General features: G+C 42.4%; 1 pseudogene; it reads right to left on the bottom strand.

Annotated features, from left to right (window-relative positions):
* Nucleotides 1-4,421: 4,421 nt before the first annotated feature.
* On the bottom strand, nucleotides 4,422-5,288 carry LOC147690103 (dnaJ homolog subfamily C member 3 pseudogene; annotated as a pseudogene).
* Nucleotides 5,289-7,452: the final 2,164 nt, after the last annotated feature.

The following is a 7,452-nucleotide window of genomic DNA, read 5'->3' as shown; positions in this document are numbered from 1 at the left end:
GCCTTGGCATTTAATCAACACTATGTCACTGTTTTCAGAATTTAATCTCACTGATAAACAGATCAAACTGGCACAAAGAGGAGCAGACTACACAGTGCTGAGCATTGAAAAACTGGAAAGACTACCATTCACAATGGCAGAGAAACCAGCTACTGAATGGATAATACATGTTAAAATCACTCTGCCTGTTACAATTTTCCATTTTCAGTATTGCCTAAAACACATACCAGCAGGCAAATGTGAAAGGTTGGGTAAAGAATACATCAAGACATCCTGGAATTTACCATACACACACAGATGTTGGGGTGGGGGGGGGGGCGTGAAGTGTTTCTTAGCGGTACTAACTGTGAAAACAAACTAAGCGGTTCTCTCCTTTGTCAGGGTATTAATTTACACGGGGCCTGGTATGGTTCCAATACAAACTTATCCTGTCACCTGCAAGGTTCACCAGCTGCAGTGATTAGTCCAATTTTTGGACTTCTTTCTAATGAGAGTTACCTAATGTTGAATGATCACAGCTGCTGTGGCATGTTGCCAGGTATTCCATATCTAGTGACTGTTTTATCCAGGGTCACTTGCTGTATGCAAGTATTGTTTTCACAAACCAAGAGAGCCAAGGAGTCCCCTTTATGGCCTTCACTAAACATCTCTTCTATACGAATTGATACTCTAAGCAGAATAAAAACCATTCTTTTGCAAAAAACTGTGCCACTGACCTCGGCCAAAGAAATCTATGATCTACAACTCACAAGGACTTTTGCTGAGATACATGTCCTTTTGAATACAAACTCAGAAATGTTTTTAACGTATCTTAAACATGTATGATACGAGCGGTATTGTACACCTATTTAAGGACGTATGTTCAGGACTGTTAGCACCTTTTCAAGCAGTCCTCGGAATATTTCCCAACTTCGTGCACTCTGTGTTTGGCGGACTGCCACTACTTTTTGGACTCGTTGCAGGCATCCTATTTTTGCTCCTATTGCTATGATATGGCAAGCCAAATCACCAACGCCACTCCATGTACTGTAGAGCGAGCTCTATTGGAGATGAAGTGTCGTGAGTGCATCGTTCAAACTCTAGGCTTACCTCGTCTACGAGAATTAAATACCACATGGTTTCTGTCATTCAGACCAACCTGGCAATATTGCATCTTACCTGTTCTACGCTGCCTGCTTTGCGGTGAAGAATGCATGCTAGACATCTGTCTAACACTCCCATCAGTCATGCCTACGGATATCCATATTCTGCTGTACCCAGTAACTCCCCATGTTCTGTGTTGTCCCCAACAGCTACCAATTCTGATGACGGCATTCATTGAGATCTCACAGACGCAAATTGCTACTGCTGAGGTATGAGAGAAAACAACAGGCGTGCAGGTAACATCCAATACGAACATTGCTGATGCGACCAATGCTGAAGGTGATGCTTCTCATCTATGTGCGGTTAATCTTCTAAACGAGATAATCCAACTTTCGCCTACAATGATAGACGATTTTTTGTCTACAGACATAGAAGAGTTCATGTTTTCTCTGAGCCCTAACACTGACTTTTGATTTTGGCACACAGTGTTCTGAGAGACTTTGAATCTGACCTTCATTTTTCAAAACAGAGGACTAACTTTGGAACTTTTTCCTATAATTAATTTTTTTTCACCAAATTTGTATTTTTCATTTTTTGACACAAGTAACCTGCTTATAGTAGAACTATTCATAGAGAACAATAATTCTTTGAATACTTCCAGAAACAATATATGACCTTGTCCACAACTGAATGATTATGTAATCTGAAATGAAATGGTTTCGGACCTTTTTCTTCTGTATTTGCGAGCCATTTCATAAATGTGTATATATATATGTATATTCATTCAATTAGCATTCCTTGCCAACTTATACTTAGAATGAAACCATTGCTTTAATATGTACAGCACCAATGCATTTATGCTTACAACCAGTTCTAATGCATTTTTTAGAATGTTTTTTTAGACATGTTCTTAGCAATCCATATTTAACTAAGGCCCAGATGTAGGTAATAGCAAATTACCGAATGGTGAATACCGAATTTTACCGATTCAGTATTTTCTATTCAGCAATTGCTATGTAGGTAAAATATTCGGTAAAAATACTGAATCAGTAAGATTCTGTAATTACCGATTCGGTAATTACCGAATCTGTATTTGCCATTGATTCCTATGGGCCTTGAAGCCCATAGGATTCCATAGCAAATACCGATTCAGTGATTACCGAATCGGTAAATTTGCCGATTTTACAAGGGGGACAGGGTGTCACTTTGACACCCTGTTTCACCCCTGTTTCTGGCTTGTGTGCCATGTGACACACAGACATGCCCTTAGGGCATGTCTGTGTGCCACATGGCACAGGTGTACATGCACAGATGTGCATGTACACTGGAATTCGTTATTTACCATGGAATAGTATTCCATGGTAAATAACGATTCGGTAAGGGCCTGTGGCACTGATTACAGTGCCACCTACATATGGATTTACAGAATCGGTATATTTACCGATTCAGTATTTTACCGATTCTGTAAATTTACAGAATCGGTAAATATACCGATTCTGTAAATATGAGGCCCCCTACATGTCAAATCCCAAATACCTGTTGGTAACAGCCGAAATCGGCGGTTACCAACCGGTATTTGGCGACCTACATCTGGCCCTATGTTTTTATATAGGTTTGACATGTTCAGAATTTAGTAATGTCGTACATACGAAAGTGGAGTGGGTGTTGTGTTTCGATTTAGATTCTGTATGAATTTCCCGATTCATGCCCTCATACAGGTACAATTCACATTGCCCTTATATAGGCATAGAAATCCAGCCCTTATTTAGGCATTGCTCATGCTAACCAAATACCATGGCTACTTACATCAGTTCATCTACGTCACAACAAGTTCTTGGAAAACCAGACTCTTAAGCCTTTAGGACTTTCCCTTGCTTGGATATTAATTTCTCCAAGAACTCATTTATTATGCATGAACATCTATTCCTTAGGAATTAATTCATGATGTTCTTATGCCCGACTTTCACACCAATACTGGCATTCTTTAACACCTTCAAGGTATAAATATACCTTCACTTGCTATGTCAAGGCACGGTTCGACGCGGCTCGTCACAGCAAGTCCCGAAGGAAGTCAAGTCCCCAACTGATGCACTGACAAGACGGTGTCATCCTCCTCGCCGATAATCCAGCTCCAGTGTTTCTGACTCCCCTTGCGGGGTGTTAGAGATCGAGTCCCAGGAAAGAGATACCAACCTCTCTCATTCTAAGGTATGGAGCTGATTAGGACCTAAAGAAACTTTCGGCAACTCTTGGCGTAACTAAACCAGACTAAGACAGCACCTACTTCTTCCCTCATACTAGACTTAAATTAGGTACACTGGGGTAGGATTATTTTAGAAGCCCCAGATGAGTATTTCAGCCTGTGTTATTTATGTATGTATTTTAACGAATATATGTCATAGCTACAAGACATGCTATTACAGTATTATTTTATCTTACTGCTAACACTGTACGTTTTATACTTCGCATTCTGTCTTACGATTGTAGTAGTTCATATCTCTTGCATGAGAAATAAGACTGTTCAATAAACCCTTTTTATTGAAATGCCCGTCTCAACTATTTCTATGCAACTCTGTAGAAACAAAGCATGCACGATTGACTGAGTGAAACGGTTATCTATTGTTTCCACGACTCTTAAGATATTGTTTGGACTCTAAGGGAAACAAAGTTGTCATGTTTATGCGGTAGTCAGAAACGAATCCCTTCTTGTTTATTCGAGAAAGTTTCTAGTGACCTCTGAGTTAGCTGGCACACACAAGTATTTTATTTAAAGAGTTTTATTTAAAGAGTTTTGTATAGTGATGGCTAGACCCGAAGGTATCAGAGCGCTTTCATAAGGTTCCACATAGTTGCAAACTTACATCAGTTACATATTACCAATGATACCAGTAAAAACATTTAAGGAGCGTAGAAGGAAAGGAAAATGGAGGGAGAAGGGTAAGGGGGTAGGGGAGAAAGGGGTAGGGTATAGATACAACAGAGAGACAAAGGGAAAGTCAGCCCAAGGTCCGGCTGTGTAGGTGATGGCCGAGGGGCAATCCGCAGCCCATCTCCTCTTCAGCTATCAGGTAGCTCCACCGGGCATCGGTCAAATAGCTAGGACTCAACAGAAAAACATTAAAGGCATAGAAGGCAAGAAGAAGCAAGGGTAGCGGGGGAAGGGGGTATGGTGAAGGGGTAGGAGGGAGATATGACAGAGAGACGAAGGAACGTCTGCCCAATGTCCGGCTGGGTAGGTGACGGCCAAGGGGGGGATCCACAGCCCGTCTCCTCTTCAGCTAACAGGTAGCCCCAGCGGACATCGGTCAAATGGCAGGGTCTCCACGTTCAAGGGAAAGTTAGAAGAGTACATTTCCTTCCTTGTATTGCTCTTCCATTGAAAGTGCTTTAGGCCAGTCTTTGAGAGCCCTCACATGGGTGGGTTGCAGTTGTAGAAATTATGTGCAGACTTCTATAGCTTCAGCAGCTTGTTGGTTTTTTGACAAGTAGTGGCAGACCCGCTCCTTGACCAACTCAGAGTAATAAGGGATGTTTGGCTCAATTTCTTTGATGGATTCATACTTGTTGATGGCATCCATGTAACTGCCTTCCTGAATGAGCGCCTCTGCAGAAAGGATTTGCTTGTTTAGTTTCTTCACTTGCTTATAATGCGAGAAGCATGCCTTGTGATCTGTATCTAGCTTCAAGCATTCACGTATCTCACTGAGTGCCATTTCATGGTCCCCAAGCTGGTAGTGTATTGTGCTTATTTTATAGAAGGCTTCTGTGTTGTTTGTTCTTTAGTTTTGAAGCTACTTTCAGGTCACTGATGGCTTTGCCAAGCTCCCCTTCCTGAATGTAGCATTCAGATTGCAGTTCCAGCAGCTCTGTGTCCCAAACACAAACCTCAATGCAATGCTGAGTAAATTTTCAGCTGATTGGTAATCATGTTGACTGTACGCAGCAAGAGCCTGTGAGTGTAGGCGCTGCATTTCATCAGATTTCGTCAACTACGACGTCGCTTCCTTCTCTTCTTGATCATTTGGATTAGACTTGAGCACTTTCTTGAAGTCCTCTTCAGCTTCGTCTAGTTTCCCCTGTTTTAGGAATAAATGTCCACGCCGTAGTTTAGCCGCTGTAAAATTCGGCTACAATTGAATCACTCGGCTTAAATACGGAATTGCAGCTTTCGATTTGCCCATGGCCAAATTATTAATGGCCACGAGTAATTAAGTTTAATGTACTCGATAGAGAAATTCTGAACTCAGTCCTATGTCAAATCTATAGTGTATATTATTCCAAAGCGCAGAGCCTATCAGGGATATATAGGAACTACACTCCAGAGGAATCTAGACAAAATTGATGGAAGCAAACTCTGAGTGCGGCATTCAGAGCGTGCTGGCAACCATGAGAAGGAAGCAAAAGTGCACTGCTTTCGTGGAAGGTTGAAGATGCAAGAAGATGCATGTGAAGGGAGAATGCATCCCTAACTATGTGCATGGCCCTTGTGAGAAGTGAAAGAGAGGCATACATTCCATGCCTTTAGAAGTAGGACCAACACAGACTTACTAAACATGCACATTGTTCCACACACCAGTAGGGAGTGTCTCTCTGAGAAGTTTTCATGCAAAACAATGGTGGCAGGCTCATTCATAACAGCCTGCAATGAAGGAGGAAAGACGCACTGGTCAGGCACGTCTAAAGGGAATAAAGAAACAAGACTTCAGTGACAGGCACACCATGGAAGCCTGTCCCAAAAGGAAAGATATTGCAGTGACACTCATGTGCGGATCCTGGCTCCCCACACTAAGTAATTGCTTTTAGGTGTTCTAGTTGTCGTAAATTGCATTTTTAATATTCATTTTTGGGGTCTGTGTTGGATGGGTGGGACTTTGCTGCTTTGGTTTTTTGCCAATTTCCTCCATTCGGCCACAGCGCCTCGGGCTATTTGTGTGGAAAGGGTGTTGGCTTTCTACAAAATGTTTCTACTCACTCTCTTCCTGTTGCTGTGTATCGCACCGCCATTTTGGTAGGTAGCGGTCAAGTCTGCACAGTGTAACCGACTCTTTATTCTGCATCTACTTATAGCAGGTGGCAGCAGGGCTACGCACAGTGGGCCCACCGGATGCAGCCCATCTGAGCCCAACTGTCACCAAGAGCCAGGGAACCTGCTCCTTTCACAGTTGAGGTTAGTCACCTAGCTAGCACTAACACCCTTGAAGCACTGTGCAAAATAGGTGACTTGTGCAGAGCCCCAACTCCTGCAATCACCCAGTGCACGAGTTGCTTACACATCATTTAGAAAGCCCCGTGACTCCCTAAAATGTAAATTCCACAGTCTTATGGACTCTCCTAAAGGCACTAATGTAGCCACTCCAGTGGACCCTCCCACTCACCGATGAGAAGTGGAGATTCTCACAGATAGGTGCAGAACAAATTCTAAATCTTTGCACCCTTTGACCGCCTAACTGACCAACATCAGGTCTTGTCCTAAGCCTGCCACTGAACTCTGGGACCTGCTTTCCTCGTTATCACCAGAGGTTGGTTTTCTTACTGAAACTTAGCTGAGTCTCACTTCTTTACTAGCAATTACACTCTTGATAGAACCCATGTTTTAGCATACCAACAAATGCTCTTATTGGGTGACTTTAACTATCATGCAGAAGACTCACCTTATATGCTGATGTATCACAGCATGTTTTGACCTTGCAATGTTCAGCCTGCATCAGAAAATCAATGGGCCCACCCATGTGACAGGGCATACTTTGGATCAACTTTTTACAAATTCGAAATCCTTGAACTGCTAGTCCCCTTTACCACTTGTCTGGACAGATCATTCTCTGATCTGTTTCGAGATTCCTAAAGTAGCCAAGACTGGTAAGACCAACACGATGAGTACTAGAGTTGTAGGACACTACCAGTGAATCACTCCTGACTCCTTCTCCAAAGAATTTGAGTTCTCTTTGGCCTCTGAGGCCTCAGAAGTTGAGTAAGCAGTTGCTGACTATCAAAAAGCATTAAACTCGGCTCTTAACAGAGTTACTTCTCCCAGTACCTTTAAGAAACCAAGCATAGAACCCCTGTGCTCTGGTATACCACCAAACTGTGGCAAGAGGAATCCTCCTACAAAAAGCGTGAAAGTCGCTGGCGCACGACCAATAATCCTAATGACATGGAAGCCTACAGAACTGCTCTCACTGTGTACCACAGAAACATCAAAACTGCTTGTAAAACTCACATTAAATTGGAAAAGCTGGCAACTCTTCTATAGTGCTTTTTGCAGTGCTGAATCATTGTATTAATCCCTGCACATGCACACAAGAAATTCAGGCTTTGCAAGAATTGTGCGACTCCTTAGCAGACTTTTTTTTATGACAAAATCAAACTCAT

Source organism: Lissotriton vulgaris, chromosome 9 (genome assembly GCF_964263255.1).
Source record: "Lissotriton vulgaris chromosome 9, aLisVul1.2, whole genome shotgun sequence".
NCBI lineage: Eukaryota > Metazoa > Chordata > Amphibia > Caudata > Salamandridae > Lissotriton > Lissotriton vulgaris.
The sequence above is the reverse complement of the archived record's forward strand: the minus strand, read 5'-3'. Positions and strand labels throughout refer to the sequence as shown.